This window comes from Ranitomeya variabilis, chromosome 2 (assembly GCF_051348905.1).
Source record: "Ranitomeya variabilis isolate aRanVar5 chromosome 2, aRanVar5.hap1, whole genome shotgun sequence".
NCBI classification, from domain to species: domain Eukaryota; kingdom Metazoa; phylum Chordata; class Amphibia; order Anura; family Dendrobatidae; genus Ranitomeya; species Ranitomeya variabilis.
This window is the reverse complement of record NC_135233.1, coordinates 577,411,363-577,433,782: the sequence shown is the minus strand read 5'-3', so window position 1 is coordinate 577,433,782 and position 22,420 is coordinate 577,411,363.

Sequence of the window (22,420 nt, the reverse complement as noted above, 5' to 3'; positions counted from 1 at the left end):
AAAAAAAAAAAACACAATGATTTTTCAGTTCTTATCTCCAGCGAACGCTGCTGAAGAGAATAAATGAATTGCGGCTTCAGCACCCAAAGCAGGGGACAGCGCTTACTGTAGCGCTGTCTCCTGCATGGTCCGTGTGGTACCCAGTCGGCACACGGCTGCCGCACGTGTGCCACACTGATGTACCACGTGAGCTCACGGACACACAGACACGGATAACTCCGGTACCGGAATTATCTGGATGTGTGGGACAGGCTGTAGATAAAGCCGACCCTCAGGTAACACTACATGAAGGTCAATGGACACAGGTGGCTGAATTGAAGGAATTGCTTCATCGCCCATTTACAGTGACTAGAAAGTTACAAGCTGAGGATTTAACTCCTGGCATTTTTATAAAGGAGTGGAAGAACTTGTTGTTTTGCCTGTCCCAAAGAGGTTTAATCACAGATGGCATTGCTGCTTCAATGAAACGGAGAGAGACACTGCTATTAGAAAATAAAATTCTGGCAGCTGTTTATGTGGACCCGAGTCATTGTATATTACTGGATGATCAACAGCTTACTAAAGGAAAAGAAGCTCTGATTGAGTTGGCAGTTAGGATGAGTGGGCTACAGGACGGCCAAGAGCAAGAGGGCTCAGGTCCTGCCAGTGCTGCTGCTGTTTCTTCATCCTCATCAGATGCTTCATAAGAATGGTCTCTCTTTACAGACATTATTGCCCTGTCAACTCACATCCTATCAGTATGTCTTTGGAAGTGGAGCTGCTCATACTCTGCTCCAATCATCGTTTATGCGACAGTCTGAGAACGCAGAGCTCCGTTATTTCCAGGTAGTCCCGTAGACAATGAATACAGTGGAGAATAAGCCAGCACACCTCTGCTCCATTCATTGTTTATGGGACCATCTGGGAAAGCAGAGCTCCATTATTTCCAGACAGTCCCATAGACAATGAATGCAGTGGAGGATAAGCCCGCACACCTTTGCGCCATTCAAGAATGGGATGGATCTAGGACACTTGTGCACCAAGCTCTGGAGACCGTGTCATGGAGATTATTATGTGATATTTTCTAGTACGTGGACATGTCAGAAATGTCCCACAGTGAACGGCTGCCCTCTCCGGTGTCTGGTCTGAGAACACAGAGACTAAAATCCTTTTGTTCCCATCTCATAGATCGGTGGACAGCTTGCTGTTGCTGGTGGTTAAGCACCCATGGGGCAGCATGGTGACACTGTTGCTTTCTTTTTCTTGTTGCTGTTTTCATTGGTTCTGCTCTGACCAAGAACAATGAGATTCCTCCTCTTAGACATCTCAGAAAATGAAATCAGTGACCACAAAGGAACCTGCTCTTCCTTTTCATGACCTGTCGGTGGGTTCTGATAGGCATATTGATGACCTAGCCATCAGATAATTCTTTGGTGGCTCAGAGGTTAGCTCAATTACTTTTCAATGCTTAGGTCATTAGTTCAATTCTGGCTAAGGTTGGAGTAAAGGTACCTTCACACTCAGCAACTTTACAACGACAACGATCCGTGATGTTGCAGCGTCCTGGATAGCGATCTCGTTGTGTTTGACACACAGCAGCGATCTGGATCCCGCTGTGATATAGCTGGTCGGAGCTAGAAGTCCAGAACTTTATTTGGTCATCAGGTCGGCGTGTATCGTCATGTTTGACAGCAAAAGCAACGATGCCAGCAATGTTTAACATGGAGCTAACGACATGTGAGAACGATAAATGAGTCGCCGTTACGTCACTGGATCGCTCCTGCATCGTTCTGGAGCTGCTGTGTTTGACATCTCTACAGCGACACTGCAGCGATCGGCTCGTTGTCTATATCGCTGCAGCGTCGCTGAGTGTGACGGTACCTTAATTCTACCCCTCAGTTGTATTTTACAAGTTGTAAATGGACCAGCTCAGGTTTTTCAAGACCTGTCTGTGGGCACTGATAAACATATTGCTGACCTAGCCATCAGAAAATTCTAAGGCAGCTCAGTGGTTAGCTCGATTACCTTTCAATTTTTGAGTCCTTACTTCAATTCTGGCTAAGGTCAGAGTAATTATACCTCTCAGTTGTACTTTAAAAATTGCAAATAGGGGGGGTGTGGCCTAGGCAGCAATGGAGTAGGGTGTGTTGCCTGTGAGCTCCAAGAGGACTTCCTCCTAAATCAACCAACATCGACTCAAAACTCCAATTTTCTGCAAACCTGAGGCTAAATATCACCTCCACTTGGCAAAAGGAACATTTTGACACCAGGATTGCCTGTTTTGGTGGCTCCCTTCACCATCATCCGGCTGGGACCCTAGCAGGCCGCATGGTCTGGGCCTAACAGTAGGCCTCATAAGCCTGCCGCCCTTATCTACGGGCTCATTACTTACCTGTTCCGCCACAACATCTCTAAACCGGTGGACAACTGCAGAGCTTACTTATTTGGGCAGAGTTTATTTTTATTTTTGTGGACTTTCCCCCGTACTGCGGCTCTGTCAGCGGCGGCGGCCTGATCTGAATCGCCGGGTGCAGCACAAGAGAGACGCAGCAGCGCCTCCACTACATCTGACCCCCCTCGCAGACGCCGGGAATAAGAGGAGGTAAGCGCTGCAGTGAGCGCTCCCTCCTCACCCGCAGCGGCCGGAGACGCCGGCGGCTGACAAAGAGCCTTCCAGCCCACGCTGTATCTGGGAGCGGTGAAGCGGCTGAAGGAGAGAGCGCTTCCCCCTCCTCGCAGCGGCCGGTGACTGACAAAGAGCCTTCCAGCCCGTGCTGTATCCGGGCGCGGTGAAGCGGCTGAAGGAAGAGAGCACTGCATGAGGACTTCAGCGGTGAGGACACTGGAGGACCCGCCGCTGAGTGCGCGCCCCAGAGCGTCACCTGAGGGAGGCGAAGGACCCGGCTGAAGGGAAGACGCGACCGGAGCCTCTGCACCCAGGAGGTAAGGAGTCCCGGGAACGGCACTTGGAAGCGACCACCTCACAGCAGCGCGGCTGCAGCTGCACGGCCGCGGCTGCTTGTCCCGACACCTTCGTGCCTCCGCACCCCATCTAGTATACCGCCGCAGCTGCAGAATCGAGCGGCCCTCCCCCCTCTTGCAGGGATTTATAGACACCAGTTCCTGACTGCCCCAGCGCCGCAACGCACGGAGTTTTCTTTTTTTGCAAGACGTCACACTCACAGGCTTTCCCTCCCCCATCCTGCAGGAGGAAAAGAGGTCGCAGGAGAGTCCCTCTCTGAGCCACAATAAGCCGCGGTAGTGGTAACAGCGGCGGCTCCCACACCGGGTGACCGGTATCCAGCCATATCCATAAAGGACCTGAGGCCAGTGACACCTTATTAACCCCCAGGAAAGAGGCTCCCTTCAGAGAGGCAGCGAATCAGCATTACTGTGACAGGAGCTGATAGCTGCGAGACAACAGCTCTCTACTACTGCTGATTATTAAAACACAAAACCCACTTCACAACCAGCAGTGATACCATATAGGTGATCGACTAGACATCTCTAACCCCTCACTGCCTGTATATCTACACCTGAAGGATCTACCTACCTTTCTGTGAGAAATCAAGTGTATGTTTTGCCGCTGAATAGTGTGTTTTGTTGCAATACAGTGCATGTTCTACTAACTCTGCTAATTTAAAGGGGGTACTCTGATAACTGCGAGATAACAGCTCTCTGCCACTGTTAGGGTACTGTCACACTCTGCAACTTTCCAACGATCACGACCAGCGATACGACCTGGCCGTGATCGTTGGTAAGTCGTTGTGTGGTCGCTGGGGAGCTGTCACACAGACCGCTCTCCAGCGACCAATGATGCCGAGGTCCCGGGTAACCAGGGTAAACATCGGGTTACTAAGCGCAGGGCCGCGCTTAGTAACCCGATGTTTACCCTGGTTACCGTCATAAAAGTAAAAAAAACCAAACAGTACATACTCACATTCCGGTGTCCGTCAGGTCCCTTGCCGTCTGCTTCCCGCTCTGACTCAGTGCCGCCGTAAAGTGAAAGCAGATCACAGCGGTGACGTCACCGCTGTGCTCTGCTCTTACATTCCGGCCGGCAGTCAGAGCGGGAAGCAGACGGCAAGGGACCTGACGGACACCGGAATGTGAGTATGTACTGTTTTTTTTTTTTTACTTTTACGACGGTAACCAGGGTAAACATCGGGTTACTAAGCGCGGCCCTGCGCTTAGTAACCCGATGTTTACCCTGGTTACAAGCGAACGCATCGTTGGATCGGTGTCACACACACCGATCCAACGATGACAGCGGGAGATCCAGCGACGAAAGAAAGTTCCAAACGATCTGCTACGACGTACGATTCTCAGCGGGGTCCCTGATCGCTGCTGCGTGACAGACACAGCGATATCGTATGGATATCGCTGGAACGTCACGGATCGTACCGTCGTAGCGACAAAAGTGCCACTGTGAGACAGTACCCTTAGTCAACCAAAACTTGAGGGTTTTACTTATTTTTCTATAGAAACACAGTGCATGATCTGCCGCTGAGGCTAATTAAAGGAGCCACGCTCCAAAAATCTTGGCTAGCTGAAATCACATTTTTGGAGACTTCTATCTTTACCTACCAATTAATTATCTTCCCCGTCCTAGACGTGGGGCCACTTTAGTGGGAAATTTATAATCCAGTCTCTGACCTGGGACCTCATCTGTGGGGATATCTGTCACCCAGTGCTAAGCACAGCTCTCCTAGTGGGAAATCTCTCAACCAGTCTATAGAGTGGGACCACATTTGTGGGGATCTCTGACAACTGGGGATAGAAACGATACATTGCTGGGGTAATTTATCAACCAGTCTTTGAAGGGGGGAACATTTTTGTGGTGATCTTTGACAACTAGTGCTGGACACGACGCACCCTGTGAAAGCTACCAACCAGTGCCAGATCAGATATAGGATTACCCACTTACGCTACAATCCAAAATGAGTAGTAACAATTCAAGGAAAACCTCCTTTAAAAATACCCCATCAAGAATCCCCATACTCCCCCCTCCAGATCCCAACAAGACAATAAACTCACACAGAGCCTCTTCCAGTGACTCCATTAACCTAATTGATAAGGAAAAAGAGAGATCAAGGTCGAGATCGCCGAGAACCCCTGTTAAAAGTGACTCACAAATTGGTTCCGACAAGATGGATTCGTCCACCTCAGCCAAAAGGAATGCGCCAGGGTCATGGGGGGAAAAATATACTTCCCACCAAGGAGCATCAGATGATGAATCTGAGGATATATCCCCCAACGTGAGCCCAGAAAAGAGTAGACCCAAACTCTCAGGTGATTCACTGGATGACTCACCCTGCCAACCCTCTAATAATACAGAACTCCTGTTACTTAGACTAGCAGAAAAATTCAACAAAGACATGAATTTAAATCTTGAGAAGCAAACAAGGGTTTGGGAGGGAAACATGGAAGCATTCTCTAAAAAATTAGAAAACCACGAGGAAAGAATTGGGGCCCTTGAACATTCCTCTAAAATACATGAAGAAGAAAATAACAACATCGTTTCAGAATTACGCCGGCTGAGGACAAAAGTAGCGGACCTCGAGGACCGTAGTAGGCGGAACAATGTTAAAATTCGGGGTATCCCAGAAAATATAACAAACAACAAGTTGCTTGAATATGTACAAAATGTCTTCAAAAAAACAATCCCATCCCTTTCCAAACAGGACCTGTTAATTGACAGAATTCATAGACTTCCCAGGCCACCCAAAATCTCACCCGATCTTCCAAGAGACAATCCTCAGAATCCATTTTTTCCACGTTAAGGAAATGGTTCAAAATTATCTAAAACAGGAAAAAGGATTCCCGGAGCCGTTTACCCATCTCAAATTATATGCAGACCTATCAAAAGACACCATTGAAGGCAGGAAAGCCTACAAAAAGGTCACTGCAGCACTAAGGGATCGGGAAATTATGTACAAATGGGGTTTCCCTCTAAAGCTTCTGATTAAGTGGAAGGAGAAAGTTATCCCTATTAACTCCCCTGAAGAAGGGGAAAAATTCATTGCCTCCGTTTACACTCCCCCCCCAAACAAAGGCAAACCATAGGGAAAATGCTACATGAAGAGTCCTTGGTCATTTGGGGAGTCGTCTTTACTATTTCACATGTTGAATATGTGTATTTTTGATCTAGCCTATTAAGGTGATAAGTTTGCTACACTGCTCATTAACTGTTGACTATCTGTTTGTCGGTTTATTTTGGTTCCCCGACCCGGAGGATGCTCCTCTCCGCTTGGATCTCTCACGAACTTTCCCCCGTTCAAGAAGGAATTCGCCGTTGATTCCTCCTCTGAGAAGACAAGAAGACGGAGAATCCCTCTCTTCAAGTTACTAAAATCAAGTATCAAGTGTTGTGTAAATATACCATCTAACTGCTTTTTTTTTCCACAGGTTACACTTTCTCTCTACTGTTTACAGGTTTCAGGAATCCCACAAAAGACCAGTCCCCTAATCAGCACTAATTCCTCACTAAAAATACTTTAAACACTTTCAAATATGGCAATCTCTTTAATGACGTATAATGTCAGAGGCCTAAACAGCTCCCAAAAAAGATTCAGCATAAAAAGAGAACTATCAAAATCTAAGATGGATATTATGTGTATCCAAGAGACCAAATTTAGGAGGGGTGACCATCCTAGATTCGATGATAGGAGATTTGTGCACACATACGAATCTTGTGGTCAAAGAAAGAAGGCAGGGGTTATGACATTAATAAGCAATAACGTGCAGTTTGAGTTCCTAGAGGAGATCGTGGATGAGGGGGGACACTTCCACATTCTAATCTGCAACATTAACAATCAAGTACTCACAATAGTTAACACCTACGTACCCAACAAGGGACATATCCGATTCCTTAACAAATTAATAAAAAAGGTGGCAAAGGTTAGTGTCATGCTCGCGCCCAGACTGGTTGGCGCGGGCGTGTGGGGGAGTGGCCCCACTGGACCACAGACCAAACCTCCCTGGAAGGGGCGTAACTAAGTAGCTTCCTAGGTGTTCGCTGGAGCCTCTGATGGTGAGGTCAGACTTGTGCAATAGGGAGCTACCAGGTACCACTCCAGGGTGGTGTCTAGTTGTGGCTGCTGATCCCACCGGGGAATGGAACATAGGCAAGCAAGCGGGCACGGCTGGCACATAGGCAGGCAGACGGGTACAACAGGAACACTGTCAGGCAGGCGGGCACGGCTGGCTCTCTGGTAGGCAGGCGGGCACGGTTGGCTCTCTGGGAGGCAGGCGGGCACGGCTGGCTCTCTGGAAAGGCAGGCGGGCACGGCTGGCTCTCTGGAAAGGCAGGCGGGCACGGCTGGCTCTCTGGAAAGGCAGGCGGGCACGGCTGGCTCTCTGGCAGGACTGGTGGACAAGACTGGTACACTGGAAGAACCGGTAGGGACCGGTCTGCAGGCAGGTATGTAGAACGGGTAAGAACCTGTTCAGACACGAGGACCTAGGAATAAGTAGATAAAGACCGCAAGAGCGGATGCAGAGCGAAAGCACAGGAGCTAGAGCCAAGAACAGAAATGCAGGAGGCGGAGCCAAGAGCAGGAGGCGGAGCCAATTGCAAACCCGCAGGAGGCGGAGCCAAGTGCAGACAGGCAGGAGGCGGAGCCAAGAGCTGGAGGCAGAGCCAAGTGCAGGAGAAGTAGAACCGCAAGGAGCGGAGCCAGGTAGAACCGCAAGAAGCGGAGAGGAGCTGCGGGAGGGGTCTCTGCAGCAAAGCTGAGCAGAGCCACAAAGAATGTGGAGAGAAGCTGCAGCAAGGGATAACTGCAACAGCAGAAGATAAGCTGAGTAGAAAGGAGCAGAAACGCAGAAGTGAGGAGCAGAGGTAAAGTCACAAAGGTTCAGAGCAGGCAGAGCTGCAAGAGTGCGGAGTGAAAGCAGACTGAGAATACAAGGAAAGACAACAGGGAAGGAAGCCAAAGACTAGGAGACCGAGGTAAGACTAGGTGCAGACAAGGCAATGGAACAAGACACAAGGACAAAGACACTGGGACCAGGATATACTGCCTCCTGGTGGGCGGACAACAAGACCAAGGAAATAACACAGAGAATCCTCCAGAGAGGGAGTAACTCAGAGCAAGGCCAGGCAAACTCAGAAGCAAGACACTAACTGAGCTAACACATTGCACAGGCCCAGAACACTGGGTGGAGCTGAACTAAATACTGGAGGTCTCCTGGCAATTGGTCAGGAACAGATTGGACAGATGCACCTGATTCCTATAAGAACCAGAGAGTTCAGGCGCCGCCCCTCTATACACAGAACTATGAAGCATGCAGAGAGCAGAGACACAGAACATGGAGCTGGCAAGAAACAGAAACCACATCATGGCCTGGAGCAGTGGGTAAGATAGTGTGAGAAATGCGAGGCCATGCCGTGATGCCAGCAGAGTTGTTACAGTTAGGAAGGGAGAACTGATCATAGCAGGTGACTTCAATGTGGTCCCGGACGGGCACATGGATTCTACGGCAAAAAATAGATACAAATCCCTTACTCTAAACGATTGGCTATTTCAAAATGAATTTTACGACGTATATAGATGCCTAAATACTACATCAAAGAAATTTACCCAGTACTCAGATATCTATCACACGGCTTCCAGGATAGACCTTATTATCTGTGACGTTTTTTCCCTGACGAGATTTAGCAACATTAACATTCTCGCTAAGACTATCTCTGACCATGCCCCGGTCACTGCTGAGCTAATCCTTGGTCCTCCCTCAAGGAAACAATTCTTATGGAAAAGCAACGCACTCCTCATCAATAATCCACTCCATAAGGAAATCACAAACAAAGCAATAAAAAGCTACTTTGAGGAAAATAGCTCAGAATCAACAAACCCATTTACTTTATGGAATGCTCATAAGGCAGTGATTAGGGGCATAATTGTTGTGATTTTGCTTTTTGCTCCCTCTAGTGGTCATTAGTGATTTGACTCTGGAGCGTCTGTCTTTTCCTATATCCTCACCTGGGCCGTTAGTTCAGGGGCGTTGCTATATAAGCTCCCTGGACCTTCAGTTCAATGCCTGGCATCGTTGAAATCAGAGCTAATCTGTTGTGCTCTTGTCCTCTGATCCTGGTTCCTGTTTTTCAAGCTAAGTCTGCTTCTTTGCTTTTTGCTTTTGTTTTGTTTGGTATTTTTGTCCAGCTTGTTCCTATCTGTATCCTGACCTTTGCTTGAAGCTCTAGGGGGCTGGTGTTCTCCCCCCGGACCGTTAGACGGTTCGGGGGTTCTTGAATCTCCAGCGTGGATTTTTATAGGGTTTTTGTTGACCAGATAAGTTATCTTGCTATATTCTGCTATTAGTAAGCTGGCCTCTCTTTGCTGAACCTGGTTCATTTCTGTGTTTGTCATTTCCTCTTACCTCACCGTTATTATTTGTGGGGGGCTTGTATCTTGCTTTGGGGTCCCTTTCTCTGGAGGCAAGAGAGGTCTTTGTTTTCTTCTCCTAGGGGTAGTTAGATTCTCCGGCTGGCGCGAGTCATCTAGCGATCACCGTAGGCATGATCCCCGGCTACTTCTAGTGTTGGCGTTAGGAGTAGCTATTTGGTCAACCCAGTTACCACAGCCCTATGAGCTGGATTTTTGTATCTTGCAGACTTACACGTTCCTCTGAGACCCTGTCCACTGGGGTCATAACAGTATGCCAGGCCAGTATTAAATGTTTAATGCATTGCAGAAGTGGCATTATAAGAAAGAAAATTTTGAGTTTTTTTTTTCCCTCTCTCATTTTTTTTTTTTTTTTCATTTCCCCTTTACCTCAGAGTGGCTTAAGCTTGCTGCAGACATGAATGTCCAGACCTTGATTACAAGTGTGGACCAGCTTGCCGCTCGTGTGCAGGGTATACAAGATTATGTTACCAGAAATCCTAGGTCTGAACCCAAGATTCCGATTCCTGAACTGTTTTCAGGAGACCGATTTAAGTTTAGGAATTTCAGGAATAATTGTAAATTATTTTTGTCCCTGAAACCTTGTTCGTCTGGAGACTCTGCTCAACAAGTAAAAATTGTTATTTCATTCTTACGGGGTGACCCTCAGGATTGGGCTTTTTCGTTGGCGCCAGGAGATCCGGCATTGGCTGATATTGATGCGTTTTTTCTGGCGCTCGGTTTACTTTATGAGGAACCCAATCTTGAGATTCAGGCAGAGAAAGCCTTGCTGGCTATGTCTCAGGGCCAGGACGAGGCTGAGGTGTATTGCCAAAAATTTCGGAAATGGTCCGTGCTGACACATTGGAACGAGTGTGCACTGGCCGCTAATTTTAGAAATGGCCTTTCTGAGGCCATTAAGAATGTTATGGTGGGTTTTCCCATTCCCACAGGTCTGAATGATACCATGTCCCTGGCTATTCAAATTGACCGGCGGTTGCGGGAGCGCAAAACCGCAAATTCCCTCATGTTGTTGTCTGAACAGACACCTGATGTGATGCAATGTGATAGAAAAACCGCAAATTCCCTCATGGTGTTGTCTGAACGGACACCTGATTTGATGCAATGTGATAGAATCCTGACTAGAAATGAGAGGAAAATTCATAGACGCCGGAATGGCTTGTGCTACTACTGTGGTGATTCTACACATGTTATCTCAGCATGCTCTAAACGTATATCTAAGGTTGTTAGTCCTGTCACCGTTGGTAATTTGCATCCTAAGTTTATTCTGTCTGTAACTTTGATTTGCTCACTGTCATCTTATCCTGTCATGGCGTTTGTAGATTCAGGTGCTGCCCTGAGTCTTATGGATCTCTCATTTGCTAAGCGCTGTGGTTTTATTCTTGAACCATTAGAAAATCCTATCCCTCTTAGGGGTATTGATGCTACGCCATTGGCAGAAAATAAGCCGCAGTATTGGACACAGGTTACCATGTGCATGACTCCTGAACACCGCGAGGTGATACGTTTTCTTGTTCTACATAAAATGCATGATTTGGTTGTTTTGGGGCTGCCATGGTTACAGACCCATAATCCAGTCCTTGACTGGAAGGCTATGTCAGTGTCTAGTTGGGGCTGTCGTGGTATTCATGAGGATTCCCTGCCTGTGTCTATTGCTTCTTCTACGCCTTCGGAAGTTCCGGAGTACTTGTCTGATTATCAGGATGTCTTTAGCGAGTCCAGGCCCAGTGCATTGCCTCCTCATAGGGAATGTGACTGTGCAATAGATTTGATTCCAGGCAGTAAATTTCCTAAGGGAAGACTGTTTAATCTGTCGATACCTGAACATACCGCTATGCGTTCATATATCAAGGAGTCTCTGGAGAAAGGACACATCCGTCCGTCTTCTTCCCCTCTTGGTGCGGGATTCTTTTTTGTGGCTAAAAAGGACGGATCTTTGAGGCCTTGTATTGACTATCGGCTTTTAAATAAGATCACTGTCAAATTTCAGTATCCTTTGCCGCTGTTGTCTGACTTGTTTGCCCGGATTAAAGGTGCCAAGTGGTTTACCAAGATAGACCTTCGTGGTGCGTACAACCTTGTGCGCATTAAGCAAGGGGATGAATGGAAAACCGCATTCAATACGCCCGAAGGTCATTTTGAGTACTTGGTGATGCCTTTTGGGCTCTCTAATGCCCCTTCAGTTTTTCAGTCCTTTATGCATGACATTTTCCGGAACTATCTGGATAAATTTCTGATCGTTTATCTGGATGATATTCTGTTTTTTTCTGATAATTGGGACTCGCATGTGGAGCAGGTCAGGATGGTCTTTAAAATTTTGCGTGAAAATTCTTTGTTTGTCAAGGGCTCAAAGTGTCTTTTTGGTGTACAGAAGGTTCCCTTTTTGGGGTTCATTTTTTCCCCTTCTGCTGTGGAGATGGACCCAGTCAAGGTCCGAGCTATTCTTGATTGGACTCAGCCCTCGTCAGTTAAGAGTCTTCAGAAGTTCTTGGGTTTCGCTAACTTCTACCGTCGTTTTATCGCTAACTTTTCTAGCATTGTGAAACCTTTGACGGATATGACCAAGAAGGGCTCCGATGTGGTTAATTGGGCTCCTGCTGCCGTGGAGGCTTTCCAGGAGTTGAAACGTCGGTTTACTTCGGCGCCTGTTTTGTGCCAGCCTGATGTCTCGCTTCCCTTTCAAGTTGAGGTGGATGCTTCAGAGATTGGAGCAGGGGCCGTTTTGTCGCAGAGAGGCTCTGGTTGCTCTGTTATGAGACCTTGCGCCTTTTTCTCTAGGAAGTTTTCGCCTGCGGAGCGAAATTATGATGTGGGCAATCGGGAGTTGTTGGCCATGAAATGGGCATTTGAGGAGTGGCGTCATTGGCTCGAGGGTGCTAAGCATCGTGTGGTGGTCTTGACTGATCACAAAAATCTGATGTATCTCGAGTCTGCTAAACGCCTGAATCCTAGACAGGCCCGCTGGTCATTGTTTTTCTCCCGTTTTGACTTTGTTGTCTCGTATTTACCAGGTTCAAAGAATGTGAAGGCCGATGCTCTTTCCAGGAGCTTTGTGCCTGATGCTCCTGGAGTCGCTGAACCTGTTGGTATTCTTAAGGATGGTATTATCTTGTCAGCTATTTCTCCTGATCTGCGACGTGTGTTGCAGAGATTTCAGGCTGATAGGCCTGATTCTTGTCCACCTGACAGACTGTTTGTGCCTGATAAGTGGACCAGCAGAGTCATTTCCGAGGTTCATTCCTCGGTGTTGGCAGGTCACCCAGGAATTTTTGGCACCAGAGATCTGGTGGCCAGATCCTTTTGGTGGCCTTCCTTGTCTAGGGATGTGCGGTCATTTGTACAGTCCTGTGGGACTTGTGCTCGATCTAAGCCTTGCTGTTCTCGTGCCAGCGGGTTGCTCTTGCCCTTGCCTGTCCCTAAGAGACCTTGGACACATATCTCCATGGATTTCATTTCTGATCTTCCGGTGTCTCAGGGCATGTCTGTTATCTGGGTGATATGTGATCGCTTCTCCAAGATGGTCCATTTGGTTCCTTTGCCTAAACTGCCTTCCTCTTCCGATCTGGTTCCTGTGTTTTTCCAGAACGTGGTTCGTTTGCACGGCATCCCTGAGAATATTGTGTCAGACAGAGGATCCCAGTTCGTTTCCAGATTCTGGCGATCCTTTTGTAGTAGGATGGGCATTGACTTGTCGTTTTCGTCTGCTTTCCATCCTCAGACTAATGGACAGACGGAGCGAACTAATCAGACTTTGGAGGCTTATTTGAGGTGTTTTGTCTCTGCTGATCAGGACGATTGGGTGACCTTCTTGCCGTTAGCTGAGTTTGCCCTTAATAATCGGGCTAGTTCCGCCACCTTGGTTTCGCCGTTTTTCTGCAACTCTGGTTTCCACCCTCGTTTTTCTTCGGGTCATGTGGAACCTTCTGACTGCCCTGGGGTGGATTCTGTGGTGGATAGGTTGCAGCGGATCTGGAATCTTGTGGTGGACAACTTGAAGTTGTCACAGGAGAGGGCTCAGCGCTTTGCCAACCGCCGCCGCGGTGTGGGTCCCCGACTACGTGTTGGGGATTTGGTGTGGCTTTCTTCCCGCTTTGTTCCTATGAAGGTTTCCTCTCCCAAATTTAAACCTCGTTTTATTGGTCCTTACAAGATATTGGAAATTCTTAATCCTGTATCCTTTCGCCTGGATCTACCTGTGTCGTTTGCTATCCACAACGTGTTTCATAGGTCCTTGTTGCGGCGGTACGTTGTGCCTGTGGTTCCTTCTGCTGAGCCTCCTGCTCCGGTGTTGGTTGAGGGCGAGTTGGAGTACGTGGTGGAGAAGATCTTGGATTCTCGTCTCTCCAGGCGGAGGCTTCAGTACCTGGTCAAGTGGAAGGGCTATGGTCAGGAAGATAATTCCTGGGTGGTCGCCTCTGATGTTCATGCGGCCGATTTAGTTCGTGCCTTCCACGCCGCTCATCCTGATCGCCCTGGTGGTCGTGGTGAGGGTTCGGTGACCCCTCACTAAGGGGGGGGGGTACTGTTGTGATTTTGCTTTTTGCTCCCTCTAGTGGTCATTAGTGATTTGACTCTGGAGCATCTGTCTTTTCCTATATCCTCACCTGGGCCGTTAGTTCAGGGGCGTTGCTATATAAGCTCCCTGGACCTTCAGTTCAATGCCTGGCATCATTGAAATCAGAGCTAATCTGTTGTGCTCTTGTCCTCTGATCCTGGTTCCTGTTTTTCAAGCTAAGTCTGCTTCTTTGCTTTTTGCTTTTGTTTTGTTTGGTATTTTTGTCCAGCTTGTTCCTATCTGTATCCTGACCTTTGCTTGAAGCTCTAGGGGGCTGGTGTTCTCCCCCCGGACCGTTAGACGGTTCGGGGGTTCTTGAATCTCCAGCGTGGATTTTTATAGGGTTTTTGTTGACCAGATAAGTTATCTTGCTATATTCTGCTATTAGTAAGCTGGCCTCTCTTTGCTGAACCTGGTTCATTTCTGTGTTTGTCATTTCCTCTTACCTTACCGTTATTATTTGTGGGGGGCTTGTATCTTGCTTTGGGGTCCCTTTCTCTGGAGGCAAGAGAGGTCTTTGTTTTCTTCTCCTAGGGGTAGTTAGATTCTCCGGCTGGCGCGAGTCATCTAGCGATCACCGTAGGCATGATCCCCGGCTACTTCTAGTGTTGGCGTTAGGAGTAGCTATTTGGTCAACCCAGTTACCACAGCCCTATGAGCTGGATTTTTGTATCTTGCAGACTTACACGTTCCTCTGAGACCCTGTCCACTGGGGTCATAACACATAATGATGCAGATATCGGCAAGGGAAAAGAGGTCAACCAGAGCAAAAATAAAAACTCCAGGCCCTAATTAGATCTAAAGAAATGGCTCAGTCAAATTCTATATCCCCCTCATCAAACACTCCGAAATAATTAATCGCAGACAGGAACTCAGAACCCTCATATTTTCATTCTATGACGCAGCGGTCAAATCCTCCAAGTTTAAAAACTACTCCTCGTTAAACAAACCCACAAGACACATGATGTGTAGGTTGAAAAAGCAGAGAATTGCAAACACCATCAACAAAATTAAATCCCCAACAGGAACCCTGCTGCATCATCCTCAGGATGTGGTAGATGAGTTCGCCCTGTTTTACTCTAAACTTTATAATCTCAAAGCAGACCCTAACCTTCCCCAATCCAACCAACTAAATACCTCTACATTTCTAAACGCCCTTTCCCTACCAAAATTATCAGAGGAAAATCTCTCGGACCTTAATGCCCCATTCTCGACAGAGGAGGTTCTGGGGGCGATGGGAGAATTAAAACAGTTTAAGTCTCCGGGGCCAGATGGCTTCATAAATGAGTACTGCAGGACATTTAAAGAATTGCTTGCTCCCTCTCTCTCAAGAATATTCAATGAAGCGGCCAAAGTAGGTTCCTTTCCCCGAGAGATTCTAGAGGCCACAATAATACTAATCCCGAAGGGCAAGGGGGACATGTCCAATATCGCAAACTATAGGCCGATCTCACTGGTCAACTCGGACATTAAAATCTACGCCAAATTACTAGCAAACAGGATTAATGGTTTTCTGCCAAAAATTGTTGACAAGGACCAGATTGGCTTTGTCAGGAATAGGCAGGCGGTGGATGGCACCAGAAGGATTATCGATATTATAAAAATAATAAACTCAAAAAATGTTCCTTCTGTGATCGTCTCACTGGATGCCGAAAAGGCCTTTGATAGGCTCAATTGGGAAAATTTGAGATCCACCTTGCAACATTTTGGCTTTAACGCACAAAGCATGTCCGCTATTATGGCCCTTTACTCAAAACCCTCAGCAAGAATTTTCTCCAACAACCATTTATCAACCCCTTTCGATATATCGAATGGTACCCGTCAGGGGTGTCCCCTCTCCCCCTTGCTCTTCGCATTAGCGATGGAACCACTGGCCCAAAGAATCAGAGAGGACTCGGTCATTTCAGGATTTCAAACGCCCTCTAAAAATTACAAAATCGGTCTGTTTGCAGACGATGTAATCCTAACACTGACTAACCCTATGACCTCCATCCCCAGAGTACGAGGAGTGATTGAGACATTTTCTAGCATCTCCTACTTTAAGATAAATGAGGCTAAATCCCAAATCCTTCAGTTTAACCTTAATACAGACAAATTAAAGAGATTAAAAAACAAACGCCATGGAGTTGGGCAGAGGAGGATATCACCTATTTAGGTATCAAAATCACCAGAGACCTCAACACACTAATATCAACAAATCTAGATTTGCTGACTAAAAATATTTCACTCGACCTAGGGTTTTTTTCCGGCAAAGACCTGACATGGTGGGGAAGGAATTTGGCTGTCAAATGTTTCACTTTACCAAAAATCCTATATATATTCAGATCTATCCCTGCCCCTATCCCCACCCCATACTTGAATAATATCCAAAAGCTAATAAACACATATATTTGGAGGAATAAGAGAGCTAGGGTGGCCAAGGGAGTACTATATAAAAACAAACACTCAGGAGGCATGGGTCTTCCAAATATAATAGCGCACTACAATGCTAACATAATAAAACAGAGTTACTCCTGGTGGGCCACAGATGACACCCCTGCATGGGTAGATTTAGAAACCTTCATAAATTTAAACCAAGCGCCAAAAGACCTAATTATCAAGCAACTTCTAAAATCTAAAAACTGGAGCCATAGATCACACCCGGTATTCATGGCGTCATGTGATGCATGGCGTGAATTTGCCAACCTGAACACCAAGCCAAATAAATTTAAAACACTTGGAAACCTGCCCTTATACTTTGTCTTTAGTACATATAATGAAATAATCAACCCCATTTTGGCAAATCACCAAATTCTGAAACTCAGGGATATTTTCAATGGAAAAAATTTCCTTCCCTTTAAATCACTAAGAGATACTTTTGCCGTTCCGTCCTCAGCCTTCTGGGATTACCAGAAAGTAAAAGACCAAGTAAAAAAAATTATCGCAAATAAACCATCATTTTCAGAACCTTCTGCTAACCTGCTGTGTAATCCAGGCCATAGCATCTTCAGGAGCTATAGGTATATTTATGGGTGGTTTAGCAAGAATATGGTCTTTTCCAAAACTGCTTCCATGATTAAGTGGGAGGGAGACCTTCAAATTACATTCCAGACGGAAGAGTGTGAGGGGGCCCTTTCTTACACTTACTCGTCCACGGTCTCCTTAACCCTGCAAGAGTCCTTCTTCAAGATGATATCTAGGTGGTATCTAACCCCTTCAAGGCTATTCGCCATATATGATAGCATCTCTCCTGACTGCTGGAGGAACTGTGGGAAAAGGGGAAACATACTCCATATTTTCTGGCAATGCCCTAAACTGAAGCCATTGTGGCGAGGAATCTCCAACATTATAAACACTTTAGCAAAAGGGAAGATTGTCCTCTCCCCTCAACTAGCACTGCTGTCCATAGGTATTAATCGTATTAACCCCTCCCTTAGGCCCATTGTGGCACATATTCTCCTCGTAACTAAAAATTCCATTGCATTTCACTGGAATAAACCATGCCCTCCTACAACGCAAGAAATTATCGACCTGGTCTCCCTACATAAGTCTTACGAATATAAATTTTCCATTGCCAATGCAGGTTTTAAAAAATTTGCCATCAAATGGCATCGCTGGTTAGAGATTTATCCCTAATATATCTGGTCATACATATGTGGGTTCTTGTAGTTACAGAATGTTGATAAATGTTAAACTTACATTGTTTATTTCTTCTACTACATAAAATACTTGAGTTATTGATTTTCCTAATAAAATCAATCAGAGGTATTCAGTTTTCTAGGTTGCTACACCAACATTACTTGCTACCGGTTTGTACCAACTACTGATTGTTATATAAATATTCACCTATAAAAGTTGCTATAGTTGTGTAAACTATCTACGCTGCGTACGTAGATCATATTTGTCGTCTTACCTTGTTCTTGTCCCTTCCCCTACGTCCTCATGTGCCACCCCTTTTCCCTAGCCCCTTGACCCTCACCACCTCCTCCCCTTTCGTGTTATGTCTTGTTGACATGTTTGAGAAAATTTTCAATAAAAATTATTTGAATGAAAAATTGCAAATAGACCAGCTCTAGTTTTTCATGACCTGTCAGTGGATACTGATAGACATACACTCACCGGCCACTTTATTAGGTACACCTGTCCAACTTCTTGTTAACACTTAATTTCTAATCAGCCAATCACATGGCGGCAACTCAGTGCATTTAGGCATGTAGACATGGTCAAGACAATCTCCTGCAGTTCAAACCGAGCATCAGTATGGGGAAGAAAGGTGATTTGAGTGCCTTTGAACGTGGCATGGTTGTTGGTGCCAGAAGGGCTGGTCTGAGTATTTCAGAAACTGCTGATCTACTGGGATTTTCACGCACAACCATCTCTAGGGTTTACAGAGAATGGTCCGAAAAAGAAAAAAAATCCAGTGAGCGGCAGTTCTGTGGGCGGAAATGCCTTGTTGATGCCAGAGGAGAATGGGCAGACTGGTTCGAGCTGATAGAAAGGCAACAGTGACTCAAATCGCCACCCGTTACAACCAAGGTAGGCCTAAGAGCATCTCTGAACGCACAGTGCGTCGAACTTTGAGGCAGATGGGCTACAGCAGCAGAAGACCACACCGGGTACCACTCCTTTCAGCTAAGAACAGGAAACTGAGGCTACAATTTGTACAAGCTCATCGAAATTGGACAGTAGAAGATTGGAAAAACGTTGCTTGGTCTGATGAGTCTCGATTTCTGCTGCGACATTCGGATGGTAGGGTCAGAATTTGGCGTAAACAACATGAAAGCATGGATCCATCCTGCCTTGTATGGAGCATCTTTGGGATGTGCAGCCGACAAATCTGCGGCAACTGTGTGATGCCATCATGTCAATATGGACCAAAATCTCTGAGGAATGCTTCCAGCACCTTGTTGAATCTATGCCACGAAGAATTGAGGCAGTTCTGAAGGCAAAAGGGGGTCCAACCCGTTACTAGCATGGTGTACCTAATAAAGTGGCCGGTGAGTGTATTGTTGACCTAGCCATCAGGTAATTCTCAGGCAGCATGATTGCTTAGTAGGTAGCTCAATTATCTTTCAATGCTTAGGTACTTAGTTCAAGTTTGACTGTGGTCTAAGTAACTCTACCTCAGTTGTACTTTATTTAGTAATTGCAAATGCACCTGCTCTAGTTTTTCCTGATCTTCCCATTGTTGCTGGTAGTAATATCAATGACTTTGCCAAAGGTTATCTTCCGCGAAGCACGGTATCCCAGGGGAAAGCACTTGTGCTTTACAGCATGGGATTCCAGGGTTCTAAACCCACCATGAGAAATTGCAAATCATCCTGCTTTAGCTTTTTGTTATCTGCCCATCGGTGCTGGTAGTAATATCAATGACTTTGCCAAAGGATGTTTTCCGAGCAGCATGGTAGCCCAGTGGAAAGTGCTGGTGCTTTGCAGCATGTGAGTTGAGGGTTCTACTCCCAACATGAGAAATTGTAAATGGACCTGCTTTAGCTTTTCCTGATCTTCTCATTGCTGCTGGTAGTAATATAAATGACTTAGAAAAGGTTATCTACCGAGCAGCATGGTAGCCAAGTGGAAACACTGGTGCTTTGCAGCATGGTAGTCCATGGTTCAAATCCCACCATGCGAAATTGCACACGGATGTGCTCTAGTATTTTCTGATCTTCCAATTGGTGCTGGTAGGAATATCACTGACTTTGGCAAAGTTAACTTCTGAGCAGCATGGTAGCCCAGTGGTAAGCGCTGGTGCTTTGCAGCATGGGAGTCCAGGGTTCTAATCCCACCATGGATGACACTGCAAGGAGTTTGTCTGTGCTCAGATGGTCTGTCACCCATGCTCTAAAGACATACAGGTAGGGTCCAGTGATGATGGTGTAACCTGTGCAGCATTCAGGAGGGCTGCTTGCCCCTTTCCTTGGGCAAGTATCCTGATCGGATGAATGTTCTGGTACAAATAACAAGAAATTCACTTGTTAAATGAGCAGCTCAGTTCTATGCACTCTAAAAATAAAGAGTGCACAGCTCAGTCAACAAGTGAATTTCTTATTATTTGTACCAGAACATTCATCCAATCAGGATACTTGCCCAAGGAAAGGGGCAAGCTGCACAGGTTACACCATCATCACAGGACCCTACCTGTATGTCTTTAGAGCATGGGTGGCAGACCACCTGAGCACAGGGAGAACATACAAACTCCTTGCAGTGTCATCCATGGTGGGATTGGAACCCTGGAATCCCATACTGCAAAGCACCAGTGCTCACCACTGGGCTACAGTGCTGCTCAGAAGATAACTTTTTCTAAGTCACTGATATTACTACCAGCACCAATGAGAAGATCAGGAAAAGCTAAAGGAGGTCCATTGGCAATTTCTCACAGTGGGATTAGAACCCTGGACTCCCATGCTGCAAAGCATCAGTGCTTTCCACTGGGCTACCATGCTGCTCAGAAGATATTCTTTGGCAAAGTCTCTAATATTACTACCAGCACCAATGAGCAGATCAGGAAAAGCTAAATAAGGACAATTTGCAATTGCTCACGGTGGGATTAGAACCCTGGAATCCCATGCTTCAAAGCACAATTGCTTTCCACTGGACTACCATGCTGCTCAGAAGATAACCTATTCTAAGTTATTGATATTACTACCAGCATATATGGGAAAATCAGGTCCATTTGCAATGGTGGGATTAGAACCCTGTACTCCCATGCACCAAAGCACAAGTGCTTTCCTCTGGGCTACCATGCTTCACAGAAGATATTCTCTGGCAAAGTCATTGATACTACTACCAGCACAAATGGGAAGATCAGAAAAAAAACAGAGAAGGTCCATTTGTAATTTCTCATGGTGGGATTAGAACCCTTGACTTCAATACTACAAAGTATCAGTGCTTTCCACTGGGCTACCATGTTGCTCAGAAGATAATGTTTGGCAAAGTGATTGATATTACTACCAGCACCAATGGGAAGATCAGGAAAAATTAGAGCTGGTCCATTTGCAATTTCTCTTTTTGGGATTAGAACTAGAACCCTGGAATCCCACGCCACAAAGCATCAGTGCTTTCCAGTGGGCCACCATGCTGCTCGGAAAATGACCTTTGGCAAAGTCATTGATATTACTACCAGCACCTATGGGAAGACCAGGAGAAACTGGAGCAGGTCCATTTGCAATTTCTCATGGTGGGATTAGAACCCTGGAATACCATGCTGCAAAGAATCAGTGCTTTCCACTGGGCCACCATGCTGCGTAGAATAAAACTTTTGGCAAAATCATTGATATTACTACCAGCACCAATGGGAAGATCAGAAAAATCTAGAGAAGGTCCATATACAATTTCCCATGGTGGGATTAGAACCCTGGACTACCATGCTGCAAAGCACCTGTTCTTTCCACTGAGCTGCATGGAAGATATCAATGACTTTTCCAAAGGTTATTACTACCAGCACCTATGGGAAGATCAGGAAAAACTGGGGTAGGTGCATTTGCAATTTCTGATGGTGGGATTAGAACCCTCAACTCCCATGCTGCAATGAATCAGTGCTTTCCACTGGGCTACCATGCTGCTTGGAAAATAGCCTTTGGCAAAGTAATTGATAGTACTATCAGCACCTATGGGAAGATCAGGAAAAAACTAGAGCAGCTTCCAACCCAGTGGAAAGCACTGATGCTTTGCAGCATGGGATTCCAGGGTTCTAGTTCTAATCCAAGTTAATTTGCAATTTCCCATGGTGGGATTTGAACCCTGGAATGCCATGCTGCAAAGCACCAGTGCCTTGCACTGAGCTACTGTGCTGCTCAGAAGATAACTTTTGGCAAAGTCATTGATAGTACTACCAGCACCAATGGGAAGATCAGGGAAAAACTAGAACAGGTCCATTTGCAATTACTAAAATACAACTGAGAGGTAGAATTAGTCAGACCTCAGTCAGAATTGAACTAAGGACGCAAGCTTTGTAAGGTAATTGCGCTAACCACTGAGCCACTGTGCTGCCTGAGAATTATGCGATGGCTAGGTCATCAATATGTCTATCAGTGCCCAACAATAGGTCATGAAAAACTAAAGCAGGTTCATTTGCAATTTCTAAAGTACAACTGAGAGGTAGAATTACGCCAATCTCAGTCAGAGTAGAACTAAGAACCCAGGCATTGAAGAGTAAGTGAGCAAACCACTGAGCCACGATAGTATTACCTGATGGTTAGGTCATCAATATGCCTATCAGTATCCATCGACAGGTCATGAAAAGGAAGAGCAGGTTTCATTTGAGGTCTCTGATTTCATTTTCTAAGATGTATCTGAGAGGACAAATCTCATTTACCTCAGTCAGAGATGAACTAAGGACCCAAGTGTAGGATGGCAATGGAGTTAACCACTGAGCCACTGCACTGCCTGAGTTTATTTCTGGCCACATCATCAATAGGATCTCAGCATTTATGGGAAGGTCAGAAAAAAACCAGAGCAGGTACCATTACAATCACTGACTACAATTTCTAATATACACCTG